This window comes from Cannabis sativa, chromosome X, assembly GCF_029168945.1.
Source record: "Cannabis sativa cultivar Pink pepper isolate KNU-18-1 chromosome X, ASM2916894v1, whole genome shotgun sequence".
NCBI lineage: Eukaryota > Viridiplantae > Streptophyta > Magnoliopsida > Rosales > Cannabaceae > Cannabis > Cannabis sativa.
In genome coordinates, this window is record NC_083610.1 from 85,900,296 (window position 1) to 85,916,902 (window position 16,607).

The following is a 16,607-nucleotide window of genomic DNA, read 5'->3' on the forward strand; positions in this document are numbered from 1 at the left end:
GTTTTTTTGTTAAAATCTCACCCTACACATCTCCAAAAATCGTAAAATTTCACGGGGACCAAGCCAAGACCGTTGTGCATCACTTTTCTCTTGGACACGTTGAGAGAAAAATTAGTTTTCTTGCCCTAACGATCATTTTAATCGAAATAGTGAAAATCTCACATTTCTGATAGTGGTACCCCTTTGTAAAATGTGGCCCGGACCAATCTCGGAATATTTTTTCCACTAGTCACAATAAATTCGTACTACTAAGACGTGAATATGAAGATTCGTTTTGGGTTAAAATTTGTTGACATGGCCCCCTAATTGAAAATATTCTTCTTTTCAGGGGAAAGTTTAACAAGTTTTTTCCTTACTCTTAGACACGTTAGTTTTCTGTTAAAATCTCACCCTACACATCTCCAAAAATCATGAAATTTTACTGGGACCAAGCCAAGACTGTTGTGCATCACTTTTCTCATGGACACGTTGAGAGAAAAATTAGTTTTCTTGCACTAACGATCATTTTAATCGAAATAGAGAAAATCCCAAATTTCTGATAGTGGTACCTTCCCCTTTGTGAAAAGTGGCCCGGACTAATCTCGGAATATTTTTTGCCACTAGTCACAACGAATTCGTACTACAAAGACGTGAATATGAAGATTGGTTTTGGGTTAAAATTTGTTGAAATGGCCCCCTAATGGAAAATATTCTTCATTTCAGGGGAAATTTTAACAAGTTCTTTCCTTACTCTTAGACACGTTAGTTTTCTGTTAAAATCTCACCCTACACATCTCCAAAAATCATGAAATTTCACGGGGACCAAGCCAAGACCGTTGTGCATCACTTTTCTCTTGGAAACGTTGAGAGAAAAATTAGTTTTCTTGCACTAACGATCATTTTAATCGAAATAGTGAAAATCTAACATTTCTGATAGTGGTACCCCTTTGTGAAATGTGGCCCGGACCAATCTCGGAATATATTTTTGCACTAGTCACAACGAATTCGTACTACTGAGACATGAATATGAAGATTCGTTTTGGGTTAAAATTTGTTGAAATGGCCCCCTAATTGAAAATATTCTTCATTTGAGGGGAAATTTTAACAAGTTTTTTCCTTACTCTTACACACGTTAGTTTTCTAGTTCAAATCTCACCGTACACATATCCAAAAATCGTGAAATTTCACGAGGACCAACCCAAGACCGTTCTGCATCACTTTTCTCTTGGACACGTTGAGAGAAAAATTAGTTTTCTTGCACTAACAATCTTTTTAATCGAAATAGTTAAAATCTCACATTTCTGATAGTGGTACCCCTTTGTGAAATGTGGCCCGGACCAATCTCGGAATATATTTTACCACTAGTCACAACGAACTCGTACTACTAAGACATGAATATGAAGATTCGTTTGGGTTAAAATTTGTTGAAATGACCCCCTAATTGAAAATATTCTTCTTTTCAGGGGAAATTTTAACAAGTTTTTTCCTTACTCTAAACACGTTAGTTTTCTGTTAAAATCTCACCCTACACATCTCCAAAAATCGTGAAATATCACGGGGACCAAGCGAAGACCGTCGTGCATCACCTTTCTCTTGGACACGTTGAGAGAAAAATTAGTTTTCTTGCACTAACGATCATTTTAATCGAAATAGTGAAAATCTCACATTTCTGATAGTGGTACCCCTTTGTGAAATGTGGGCCGGACAAATCTCAGAATATTTTTTGCCACTAGTCACAACGAATTCGTACTACTAAGACGTGAATATGAAGATTGGTTTTGCGTTAAAATTTGTTGAAATGGCCCCCTAATTGAAAATATTCTTCTTTTCAAGGGGAAATTTTAACAAGTTTTTTTCCTTACTCTTAGACACGTTAGTTTTTTGTTATAATCTCACCCTAAACATCTCCAAAAATCTTGAAATTTCACGAGGACCAAGCCAAGACCGTTGTGCATCACTTTTCTCTTGGACACGTTGAGAGAAAAATTAGTTTTCTTGCACTAACGATCATTTTAATCGAAATACTGAAAATCCCACATTTCTGATAGTGGTACGTACCCCTTTGTGAAATGTGGCCCGGACTAATATCGGAATATTTTTTGCCACTAGTCACAACGAATTCATACTACTAAGACATGAATATGAAGAATGGTTTTGGGTTAAAATTTGTTGAAATGGCCCCCTAATGGAAAATACTCTTCCTTTCAGGGGTAATTTTAACAAGTTTTTTCCTTACTCTTAGACACGTTAGTTTTCTCTTAAAATCTCACCCTACACATCTCCAAAAATTGTGAAATTTCACGGGGACCATGCCAAGACCGTTGTGCATCACTTTTCTCTTGGACACGTTGAGAGAAAATTAGTTTTCCTGCACTAACGATCATTTTAATCAAAATAGTTAAAATCTCACATTTCTGATAGTGGTACCCCTTTGTGAAATGTTGCCCGGACACATCTCAGAATATTTTTTTCCACTAGTCACAACGAATTCGTACTACTAAGTCGTGAATATTAAGATTGGTTTTGGGTTAAAATTTGTTGAAATGGACCCCTAATTGAAAATATTCCTCTTTTCAGGAGAAATTTTAACAAGTTTCTTCCTTACTCATAGACACGTTAGTTTTCTGTTAAAATCTCACCCTACACATCTCCAAAAATCGTGAAATTTCACGGGGACCAAGCCAAGACCGTGGTGCATCACTTTTGTCTTGGACACGTTGAGAGAAAAATTAGTTTTCTTGCACTAACGATCATTTTAATCGAAATAGTGAAAATCCCACATTTCTGATAGTGGTATGTACCCCTTCGTGAAATGTGGCCCGGACTAATCTCGGAATATTTTTTGCCACTAGTCACAACGAATACGTTCTGCTAAGACGTGAATATGAAGATTGGTTTTGGGTTAAAATTTGTTGAAATGGCCCCTTAATTGAAAGTATTCTTCTTTTCAGTGGAAATTTTAACAAGTTTTTTCCTTAGTCTTAGACACGTTAGTTTTCTGGTAAAATATCACCCTACACATCTCCAAAAATTGTGAAATTGCACGGGGACCAAGCCAAGACCGTTGTGCATCACTTTTCTCTTGGACACGTTGAGAAAAAAAATTAGTTTTCTTGCACTAACGATCATTTTAATCGAAATAGTGAAAATCTCACATTTCTGATAGTGGTACCCCTTTGTGAAATGTGGCCCGGAGCAATCTCGGAATTTTTTTCGCCACTAGTCACAATGAATTTGTACTACTAAGACATGAATATGAAGATTGGTTTGGGGATAAAATTTGTTGAAATGGCCCCCTAATTGAAAATATTCTTCTTTTCAGGGGAAATTTTAACAAGTTTTTTCCTTACTCTTAGACACGTAAGTTTTCTGTTAAAATCTCACCCTACACATCTCCAAAAATCGTGAAATTTCACGGGGACCAAGCTAAGACCGTTGTGCATCACTTTTCTCTTGGACATGTTGAGAGAAAAATTAGTTTTCTTCCACTAACGATCATTTTAATCGAAATAGTGAAAATCCCACATTTCTGATAGTGGTACGTACCCCTTTGTGAAATGTGGCCCGGACTAATCTCGGAATATTTTTCGCCACTAGTCACAACGAATTCGTACTAGTAAGACATGAATATGAAGATTTGTTTCGGGTTAATATTTGTTGAAATGCCCCCTAATAGAAAATATTCTTCCTTTGAAGGGAAATTTTAACAAGTTTTTTCCTTACTCTTAGACACGTTAGTTTTCTGTTAAAATCTCACCCTACACATCTCCAAAAATCGTGAAATTTCACGGGGACCAGGCCAAGACCGTTGTGCATCACTTTTCTCTTGGACACGTTGAGAGAAAAATTAGTTTTCTTGCACTATTGATCGTTTTAATCGAAATAGTGAAAATCTCACATTTTTGATAGTGGTACCCCTTTGTGAAATGTGGCCCGGACCAATCTCGAAATTTTTTTCGACACTAGTCACAACGAATTTGTACTACTAAGACATGAATATGAATATTTGTTTTGGGTTAAAATTTGTTGAAATGGCCCCCTAACTGAAAATATTCTTCTTTTCAGGGGAAATTTTAACAACTTTTTTCCTTACTCTTACACTCGTTAGTTATATGTTAAAATCTCAACCTACAAATCTCCAAAATTCATGAAATTTCACGGGGGCCAAGCCAAGACCGTTGTACATCACTTTTCTCTTGGACCCGTTGAGATAAAAATTAGTTTTCTTGCACTAACGATCATTTTAATCGAAATAGTGAAAATCTCACATTTCTGATACTGGTACCCCTTCGTGAAAACTGGCCAAGACCAATCTCGGAATTTTTTTCGCCACTAGTCACAACGAATTTGTACTACTAAGACATGAATATGAAGATTGGTATTGGGTTAAAATTTGTTGAAATGGCCCCCTAATTGAAAATATTTTTCTTTTCAGGGGAAATTTTAACAACTTTTTGTCTTACTCTTACACTCGTTAGTTATCAATTAAAATATCAACCTACACATCTCCAAAAATCATGAAATTTCACGGGGGCCAGGCCAAGACCGTTGTTCATCACTTTTCTCTTGGACACATTGAGAGAAAAATTAGTTTTCTTGCACTAACGATCATTTTTAATCGAAATAGAGAAAATCTCACATTTCTGATAGTGGTACCCCTCTGTGAAAAGTGGCCCGGACCAATCTCGGAATTTTTTTCGCCACTAGTTACAACGAATTTGTACTACTAAGACATGAATATGAAGATTAAGTTTGGGTTAAAATTTGTTGAAATGGCCCCCTAATTGAAAATATTCTTCTTTTCATGGGAAATTGTAACAAGTTTTTTCCTTACTCTTACACTCGTTAGTTATCTGTTAAAATCTCAACCAACACATCTCCAAAAATCATGAAATTTCAGGAGGGCCAAGCCAAGACTGTTGTGCATCACTTTTCTCATGGACATGTTGAGAGAAAAATTAGTTTTCTTGCACTAACGATCATTTAAATAGAAATAGTTAAAATCTCACATTTCTGATAGTGGTACCCCTTTGTGAAATGTGGCCCGGACCAATCTCGGAATTTTTTTCGCCACTAGTCACAACGAATTTGTACTACTAAGACATGAATATGAAGATTGGTTTTGGGTTAAAATTTGTTGAAATGGCCCCCTAATTGAAAATATTCTTCTTTTGAGGGGAAATTTTAACAACATTTTTTCTTACTCTTACACTCGTTAGTTATCTGTTAAAATCTCAACCTACACATCTCCAAAAATCATGAAATTTCACCGGGGCCAAGCCAAGACCGTTGTGCATCACTTTTCTCTTGGAAACGTTGAGAGAAAAATTAGTTTTCTTGCACTAACGCTCATTTTAATCGAAATATTGAAAATCTCAAATTTCTGATGGTGGTACCCCTTTGTGAAATGTGGCCCGGACCAATCTCGAAATTTTTTTCGCCACTAGTCACAACGAATTTGTACTACTAAGACATGAATATGCAGATTGGTTTTGGGTTAAAATTTGTTGAAATGGCCCCCTAATTGAAAATATTCTTCTTTTCAGGGGAAATTTTAACAACATTTTTTCTTACTCTTACACTCGTTAGTTATCAGTTCAAATCTCAACCTACACATCTCCAAAAACCATTAAATTTCACGGGGGCCAAGCCAAGACCGTTGTGCATCACTTTTCTCTTGGACACGTTGAGAGAAAAATTAGTTTTCTTGCACTAACGCTTATTTTAATCGAAATATTGAAAATCTCACATTTCTGATACTGGTACCCCTTTGTGAAATGTGGCACGGACCAATCTCGGAATATTTTTTGCCACTATTCACAACGAATTTATACTACTAAGACATGAATATGAAGATTTGTTTTGGGTTAAAATTTTTTGAAATGGCCCCCTAATTTAAAATATTCTTGTTTTCAGGGAAAATTTTAACAAGTTTTTTCCTTACTCTTACACTCGGTGATTATTTGTTAAAATCTCAACCTAGACATCTCCAAAAATCATGAAATTTCACGAGGGCCAAGCCAAGACCGTTGTGCATCACTTTTCTCTTGGATACGTTGAGAGAAAAATTAGTTTTCTTGCACTAATGATCATTTTTAATCAAAATAGTGAAAATCTTACATTTCTGATAGTGGTACCCCTTTGTGAAAAGTGGCCCGGACCAATCTCGGAATTTTTTTCGCCACTAGTCACAACGAATTTGTACTACTAAGACATGAATAGGAAGATTAAGTTTGGGTTAAAATTTTTTGAAATGGCCCCCCAATTTAAAATATTCTTCTTTTCAGGGGAAATTTTAACAAGTTTTTTCCTTACTCTTACACTCGTTAGTTATCTGTTAAAATCTCAACCTACACATCTCAAAAAATCATGAAATTTCACGGGGGCCAAGCCAAGATCGTTTTACATCACTTTTTTCTTGGACACGTTGAGATAAAAATTAGTTTTCTTGCACTAACGATCATTTTAATCGAAATAGTGAAAATCGCACATTTCTGATAGTGGTACCCCTTTGTGAAATGTGGCCCGGACCAATCTCGGAATTTTTTTCGCCACTAGTCACAACGAATTGGTACTACTAATACATGAACATGAAGATTGGTTTTGGGTTAAAATTTGTTGAAATGGTCCCCTAATTTAAAATATTCTTCTTTTCAGGGGAAATTTTAACAACTTTTTTTCTTACTCTTACAGTTGTTAGATATCAGTTAAAATCTCAACCTACACATCTCCAAAAACCATGAAATTTCACGGGGGCCAAGCCAAGACCGTTGTGCATCACTTTTCTCTTGGACACGTTGAGAGAAAAATTAGTTTTCTTGCACTAACGCTCATTTTAATCGAAATATTGAAAATCTCACATTTCTGATACTGGTACCCCTTTGTGAAATGTGGCCCGGACCAATCTCGGAATATTTTTTGCCACTATTCACAACGAATTTATACTACTAAGACATGAATATGAAGATTGGTTTTGGGTTAAAATTTGTAAAAATGGCCGCCTAATTGATAATATTCTTTTTTTAAGGGAAAATTTTAACAAGTTTTTTTATTACTTTTTCACTCGGTGATTATCTGTTAAAATCTCAACCTACACATCTCAAAAAATCATGAAACTTCACGAGGGCCAAGCCAAGACCGTTGTGCATCTATTTTCTCTTGGACACGTTGATAGAAAAATTAGTTTTCTTGCACTAACGATCATTTTAATCGAAATAGTGAAAATCTCACATTTCTGATAGTGGTATCCCTTTGTGAAATGTGGCCCGGACCAATCTCGGAATTTTTTTCGCCGCTAGTCACAACGAATTTGTACTACTAAGACATGAATATGAAGATTTGTTTTGGGTTAAAATTTGTTGAAATGGTCCCCTAATTGAAAATATTCTTCTTTTCAGGGGAAATTTTAACAACTTTTTTTTCTTACTCTTACACTCGTTAGTTATCAGTTAAAATCTCAACCTACACATCTCTAAAAACCATGAAATTTCACGGGGGCCAAGCCAAGTACGTTGTGCATCACTTTTCTCTTGGACACGTTGAGAGAAAAATTAGTTTTCTTGCACTAACGCTTATTTTAATCGAAATATTGAAAATCTCACATTTCTGATAGTGGTACCCCTTTGTGAAATGTGGCCCGGACCAATCTCGGAATTTTTTTCGCCACTAGTCACAACGAATTTGTACTACTAAGACATGAATAGGAAGATTAAGTTTGGGTTAAAATTTTTTGAAATGGCCCCCCAATTTAAAATATTCTTCTTTTCAGGGGAAATTTTAACAAGTTTTTTCCTTACTCTTACACTCGTTACTTATCTGTTAAAATCTCAACCTACACATTTCAAAAAATCATGAAATTTCACGGGGGCCAAGCCAAGACCGTTTTACATCACTTTTTTCTTGGACACGTTGAGAGAAAAATTAGTTTTCTTGCACTAACGATCATTTTAATCGAAATAGTGAAAATCTGACATTTCTGATAGTGGTACCCCTTTGTGAAATGTGGCCCGGACCAATCTCGGAATTTTTTTTGCCACTAGTCACAATCAATTTGTACTACTAAGAAATGAATATGAAGAATGGTTTTGGGTTAAAATTTGTTGAAATGGCCCCCTAATTGAAAATATTCTTCTTTTCAGGGGAAATTTTAACAAGTTTTTTCCTTACTCTTACACTCGTTAGTTATCTGTTAAAATCTCAACCTACACATCTCAAAAGATCATGAAATTTCACGGGGGCCAAGCCAAGACCGTTGTGCATCACTTTTCTCTTGGACACGTTGAGAGAAAAATTAGTTTTCTTGCACTAACGCTTATTTTAATCGAAATATTGAAAATCTCACATTTCTGATAGTGGTACCCCTTTGTGAAATGTGGCCCGGACCAATCTCGGAATTTTTTTCGCCACTAGTCACAACGAATTTGTACTACTAAGACATGAATAGGAAGATTAAGTTTGGGTTAAAATTTTTTGAAATGGCCCCCCAATTTAAAATATTCTTCTTTTCAGGGGCTATTTTAACAAGTTTTTTCCTTACTCTTACACTCGTTAGTTATCTGTTAAAATCTCAACCTACACATTTCAAAAAATCATGAAATTTCACGGGGGCCAAGCCAAGACCGTTTTACATCACTTTTTTCTTGGACACGTTGAGAGAAAAATTAGTTTTCTTGCACTAACGATCATTTTAATCGAAATAGTGAAAATCGCACATTTCTGATAGTGGTACCCCTTTGTGAAATGTGGCCCAGACCAATCTCGGAATTTTTTTCGCCACTAGTCACAACGAATTTGTACTACTAATACATGAACATGAAGATTGGTTTTGGGTTAAAATTTGTTGAAATGGCCCCCTAATTTAAAATATTCTTCTTTTCAGGGGAAATTTTAACAAGTTTTTTCCTTACTTTTACACTCGGTGATTATCTGTTAAAATCTCAACCTACACATCTCAAAAAATCATGAAACTTCACGAGGGCCAAGCCAAGACCGTTGTGCATCTATTTTCTCTTTGACACGTTGAGAGAAAAATTAGTTTTCTTGCACTAACGATCATTTTAATCGAAATAGTGAAAATCTCACATTTCTGATAGTGGTACCCCTTTGTGAAATGTGGCCCGGACCAATCTCGGAATTTTTTTCGCCACTAGTCACAAAAAATTTGTACTACTAGGACATGAATATGAAGATTGGTTTTGGGTTAAAATTTGTTGAAATGGTCCCCTAATTGAAAATATTCTTCTTTTCAGGGGAACTTTTAACAACTTTTTTTCTTACTCTTACACTCGTTAGTTATCAATAAAATCTCAACCTACACATCTCCAAAAACCATGAAATTTCACGGGGGCCAAGCCAAGACCGTTGTGCATCACTTTTCTCTTGGACACGTTGAGAGAAAAATTAGTTTTCTTGCACTAACGCTTATTTTAATCGAAATATTGAAAATCTCACATTTCTGATACTGGTACCCCTTTGTGAAATGTGGCCCGGACCAATCTCGGAATATTTTTTTGCCACTATTCATAACGAATTTATACTACTAAGACATGAATATGAAGATTTGTTTTGGGTTAAAATTTGTTGAAATGGCCCCCTAATTGAAAATATTCTTGTTTTCAGGGAAAATTTTAACAAGTTTTTTCCTTACTCTTACACTCGGTGATTATTTGTTAAAATCTCAACCTACACATCTCCAAAAATCATGAAATTTCACGAGGGCCAAGCCAAGACCGTTGTGCATCACTTTTCTCTTGGATACGTTGAGAGAAAAATTAGTTTTCTTGCACTAATGATCATTTTTAATCGAAATAGTGAAAATCTCACATTTCTGATAGTGGTACCCCTTTGTGAAAAGTGGCCCGGACCAATCTAAGAATTTTTTTCGCCACTAGTCACAACGAATTTGTACTACTAAGACATGAATAGGAAGATTAAGTTTGGGTTAAAATTTTTTGAAATGGCCCCCTAATTTAAAGTATTCTTCTTTTCAGGGGAAATTTTAACAAGTTTTTTCCTTACTCTTACACTCGTTAGTTATCTGTTAAAATCTCAACCTACACATTTCAAAAAATCATGAAATTTCACGGGGGCCAAGCCAAGAGCGTTTTACATCACTTTTTTCTTGGACACGTTGAGAGAAAAATTAGTTTTCTTGCACTAACGATCATTTTAATCGAAATAGTGAAAATCGCACATTTCTGATAGTGGTACCCCTTTGTGAAATGTGGCCCGGACCAATCTCGGAATTTTTTTCGCCACTAGTCACAACGAATTGGTACTACTAATACATGAACATGAAGATTGGTTTTGGGTTAAAATTTGTTGAAATGGTCCCCTAATTTAAAATATTCTTCTTTTCAGGGGAAATTTTAACAACTTTTTTTCTTACTCTTACACTTGTTAGATATCAGTTAAAATCTCAACCTACACATCTCCAAAAACCATGAAATTTCACGGGGGCCAAGCCAAGACCGCTGTGCATCACTTTTCTCTTGGATACGTTGAGAGAAAAATTAGTTTTCTTGCACTAACGCTCATTTTAATATAAATATTGAAAATATCACATTTCTGATACTGGTACCCCTTTGTGAAATGTGGCCCGGACCAATCTCGGAATATTTTTTGCCACTATTCACAACGAATTTATACTACTAAGACATGAATATGAAGATTGGTTTTGGGTTAAAATTTGTAAAAATGGCCCCCTAATTTAAAATATTCATGTTTTAAGGGAAAATTTTAACAAGTTTTTTCCTTTCTTTTACACTCGGTGATTATCTGTTAAAATCTCAACCTACACATCTCAACAAATCATGAAATTTCACGAGGGCCAAGCCAAGACCGTTGCGCATCTATTTTCTCTTGGACACGTTGAGAGAAAAATTAGTTTTCTTGCACTAACGATCATTTTAATCGAAATACTGAAAATCTCACATTTCTGATAGTGGTACCCCTTTGTGAAATGTGGCCTGGACCAATCTCGGAATTTTTTTTGCCACTATTCACAACGAATTTGTACTACTAAGACATGAATATGAAGATTAGTTTTGGGTTAAAATTTGTTGAAATGGCCCCCTAATTGAAAATATTCTTATTTTCAGCGGAAATTTTAACAAGTTTTTTCCTTACTCTTACCCTCGTTAGTTATCTGTTAAAATCTCATTATACACATCTCCAAAAATCATGAAATTTAACGTGGGCCAAGCCAAGACCGTTGTGCATCACTTTTCTCTTGGACACGTTGAGAGAAAAATTTGTTTTCTTGCACTAAAGATCATTTTAATCGAAATAGTGAAAATCTCACATATCTGATAGTGGTACCCCTTTGTGAAATGTGGCCCGGACCAATCTCGAAATTTTTTTCGCCACTAGTCACAACGAATTTGTACTACTAAGACATAAATATGAAGATTTGTTTTGGGTTAAAATTTGTTGAAATGGTCCCCTAATTGAAAATATTCTTCTTTTCAGGGGAAATTTTAACAACTTTTTTTCTTACTCTTACACTTGTTAGTTATCAGTTAAAATATCAACATACACATCTCTAAAAATCATGAAATTTCACAGGGGCCAAGCCAAGACCGTTGTGCATCACTTTTCTCTTGGACACGTTGAGAGAAAAATTAGTTTTCTTGCACTAACTATCATTTTAATCGAAATAGTGAAAATCTCACATTTCTGATAGTGGTACGCCTTTGTGAAAAGTGGCCCGGACCAATCTCGGAATTTTTTTCGCCACTATTCACAACGAATTTGTACTACTAAGACATGAATATGAAGATTGATTTTGGGTTAAAATTTGTTGAAATGGCCCCCTAATTGAAAATATTCTTCTTTTCAGGGGAAATTTTAACAAGTTTTTTCCTTACTCTTACACTTGGTGATTATCTGTTAAAATCTCAACCTACACATCTCTAAAAATCATGAAATTTCACGAGGGCCAAGCCAAGACCGTTGTGCATCACTTTTCTCTTGGACACATTGAGAGAAAAATTAGTTTTCTTGTACTAACGATCATTTTAATCGAAATAGTGAAAATCTCACATTTCTGATAGTGGTACCCCTTTGTGAAATGTGGCTCGGACCAATCTCGGAAGTTTTTTTGCCAGTAGTCACAACGAATTTGTACTACTAAGACATGAATATGAAGATTGGTTTTGGGTTAAAATTTGTTGAAATGGCCCCCTATTTGAAAATATTCTTCTTTTCAGGGGAAATTTTAACAAGTTTTTTCCTTACTCTTACACTTGGTGATTATCTGTTAAAATCTCAACCTACACATCTCCAAAAATCATGAAATTTCACGAGGGCCAAGCCAAGACCGCTGTGCATCACTTTTCTCTTGGACACATTGAGAGAAAAATTAGTTTTCTTGTACTAACGATCATTTTAATCGAAATAGTGAAAATCTCACATTTCTAATAGTGGTACCCCTTTGTGAAATATGGCTCGGACCTATCTCGGAAGTTTTTTTGCCACTAGTCACAACGAATTTGTACTACTAAGACATGAATATGAAGATTGGTTTTGGGTTAAAATTTGTTGAAATGGCCCCCTAATTTAAAATATTCTTCTTTTCAGGGGAAATTTTAACAAGTTTTTTCCTTACTCTTACACTTGGTGATTATCTGTTAAAATCGCAACCTACACATCTCTAAAAATGATTAAATTTCACGAGGGCCAAGCCAAGACTGTTGTGCATCACTTTTCTCTTGGACACATTGAGAGAAAAATTAGTTTTCTTGTACTAACGATCATTTTAATCGAAATAGTAAAAATCTCACATTTCTGATAGTGGTACCCCTTTGTGAAATGTGGCTCGGACCAATCTCGGAAGTTTTTTTGCCAGTAGTCACAACGAATTTGTACTACTAAGACATGAATATGAAGATTGGTTTTGGGTTAAAATTTGTTGAAATGGCCCCCTATTTGAAAATATTCTTCTTTTCAGGGGAAATTTTAACAAGTTTTTTCCTTACTCTTACACTTGGTGATTATCTGTTAAAATCTCAACCTAAACATCTCCAAAAATCATGATATTTCACGAGGGCCAAGCCAAGACCGCTGTGCATCACTTTTCTCTTGGACACGTTGAGAGAAAAATTAGTTTTCTTGCACTAACGATCATTTTAATTGAAATAGTAAAAATCTCACATTTCTGATAGTGGTACGCCTTTGTGAAAAGTCGCAAGGACCAATCTCGGAATTTTTTTCGCCACTATTCACAACGAATTTGTACTACTAAGACATGAATATGAAGATTGGTTTTGGGTTAAAATTTGTTGAAATGGCCCCCTAATTTAAAATATTCTTCTTTTCAGGGGAAATTTTAACAAGTTTTTTCCTTACTCTTACACTTGGTGATTATCTGTTAAAATCTCAACCTACACATCTCTAAAAATAATTAAATTTCACGAGGGCCAAGCCAAGACCGTTGTGCATCACTTTTCTCTTGGACACATTGAGAGAAAAATTAGTTTTATTGTACTAACGATCATTTTAATCGAAATAGTGAAAATCTCACATTTCTAATAGTGGTACCCCTTTGTGAAATATGGCTCGGACCAATCTCGGAAGTTTTTTTGCCACTAGTCACAACGAATTTGTACTACTAAGACATGAATAAGAAGATTGGTTTTGGGTTAAAATTTGTTGAAATGGCCCCCTAATTTAAAATATTCTTCTTTTCAGGGGAAATTTTAACAAGTTTTTTCCTTACTCTTACACTTGGTGATTATCTGTTAAAATCTCAACCTACACATCTCTAAAAATCATTAAATTTCACGAGGGCCAAGCCAAGACCGTTGTGCATCACTTTTCTCTTGGACACATTGAGAGAAAAATTAGTTTTCTTGTACTAACGATCATTTTAATCGAAATAGTGAAAATCTCACATTTCTGATAGTGGTACCCCTTTGTGAAATATGGCTCGGACCAATCTCGGAAGTTTTTTTTGCCACTAGTCACAACGAATTTGTACTACTAAGACATGAATATGAAGATTGGTTTTGGGTTAAAATTTGTTGAAATGGCCCCCTATTTGAAAATATTCTTCTTTTCAGTGGAAATTTTAAAAAGTTCTTTCCTTACTCTTACATTCGTTAGTAATCTGTTAAAATCTCAACCTACACATCTCCAAAAATCATGAAATTTCACGGGGGCCAAGCCAAGACCGTTGTGCCTCACTTTTCTCTGGGAAACGTTGAGAGAAAAATTAGTTTTCTTGCACTAACGCTCATTTTAATATAAATATTGAAAATATCACATTTCTGATACTGGTACCCCTTTGTGAAATGTGGCCCAGACCAATCTCGGAATATTTTTTGCCACTATTCACAACGAATTTATACTACTAAGACATGAATATGAAGATTGGTTTTGGGTTAAAATTTGTAAAAATGGCCCCCTAATTTAAAATATTCATGTTTTAAGGGAAAATTTTAACAAGTTTTTTCCTTACTTTTACACTCGGTGATTATCTGTTAAAATCTCAACCTACACATCTCAAAAAATCATGAAATTTCACGAGGGCTAAGCCAAGACCGTTGCGCATCTATTTTCTCTTGGACACGTTGAGAGAAAAATTAGTTTTCTTGCACTAACGATCATTTTAATCGAAATACTGAAAATCTCACATTTCTGATAGTGGTACCCCTTTGTGAAATGTGGCCTGGACCAATCTCGGAATTTTTTTTGCCACTATTCACAACGAATTTGTACTACTAAGACATGAATATGAAGATTAGTTTTGGGTTAAAATTTGTTGAAATGGCCCCCTAATTGAAAATATTCTTATTTTCAGCGGAAATTTTAACAAGTTTTTTCCTTACTCTTACACTCGTTAGTTATCTGTTAAAATCTCATTATACACATCTCCAAAAATCGTGATATTTAACGTGGGCCAAGCCAAGACCGTTGTGCATCACTTTTCTCTTGGACACGTTGAGAGAAAAATTTGTTTTCTTGCACTAAAGATCATTTTAATCGAAATAGTGAAAATCTCACATTTCTGATAGTGGTACCCCTTTGTGAAATGTGGCCCGGACCAATCTCGAAATTTTTTTCGCCACTAGTCACAACGAATTTGTACTACTAAGACATAAATATGAAGATTGGTTTTGGGTTAAAATTTTTTTGAAATGGTCCCCTAATTGAAAATATTCTTCTTTTCATGGGAAATTTTAACAACTTTTTTTCTTACTCTTACACTTGTTAGTTATCAGTTAAAATATCAACATACACATCTCTAAAAATCATGAAATTTCACAGGGGCCAAGCCAAGACCGTTGTGCATCACTTTTCTCTTGGACACGTTGAGAGAAAAATTAGTTTTCTTGCACTAACTATCATTTTAATCGAAATAGTGAAAATCTGACATTTCTGATAGTGGTACGCCTTTGTGAAAAGTGGCCCGGACCAATCTCGGAATTTTTTTCGCCACTATTCACAACGAATTTGTACTACTAAGACATGAAAATGAAGATTAGTTTTGGGTTAAAATTTGTTGAAATGGCCCCCTAATTGAAAATATTCTTCTTTTCAGGGGAAATTTTAACAAGTTTTTTCCTTACTCTTACACTTGGTGATTATCTGTTAAAATCTCAACCTACACATCTCTAAAAATCATGAAATTTCACGAGGGCCAAGCCAAGACCGCTGTGCATCACTTTTCTCTTGGACACGTTGAGAGAAAAATTAGTTTTCTTGCACTAACGATCATTTTAATCGAAATAGTGAAAATCTCACATTTCTGATAGTGGTACCCCTTTGTGAAATGTGGCTCGGACCAATCACGGAATTTTTTTCGCCACTATTCACAACGAATTTGTACTACTAAGACATGAATATGAAGATTGGTTTTGGGTTAAAATTTGTTGAAATGGCCCCCTAATTTAAAATATTCTTCTTTTCAGGGGAAAATTTAACAAGTTTTTTCCTTACTCTTACACTTGGTGATTATCTGTTAAAATCTCAACCTACACATCTCCAAAAATCATTAAATTTCACGAGGGCCAAGCCAAGACCGCTGTGCATCACTTTTCTCTTGGACACATTGAGAGAAAAATTAGTTTTCTTGTACTAACGATCATTTTAATCGAAATAGTGAAAATCTCACATTTCTGATAGTGGTACCCCTTTGTGAAATATGGCTCGGACCTATCTCGGAAGTTTTTTTGCCACTAGTCACACCGAATTTGTACTACTAAGACATGAATATGAAGATTGGTTTTGGGTTAAAATTTGTTGAAATGGCCCCCTAATTTAAAATATTCTTCTTTTCAGGGGAAATTTTAACAAGTTTTTTCCTTACTCTTACACTTGGTGATTATCTGTTAAAATCGCAACCTACACATCTCTAAAAATGATTAAATTTCAAGAGGGCCAAGCCAAGACCGTTGTGCATCACTTTTCTCTTGGACACATTGAGAGAAAAATTAGTTTTCTTGTACTAACGGTCATTTTAATCGAAATAGTAAAAATCTCACATTTCTGATAGTGGTACCCCTTTGTGAAATGTGGCTCGGACCAATCTCGGAAGTTTTTTTGCCAGTAGTCACAACGAATTTGTACTACTAAGACATGAATATGAAGATTGGTTTTGGGTTAAAATTTGTTGAAATGGCCCCCTA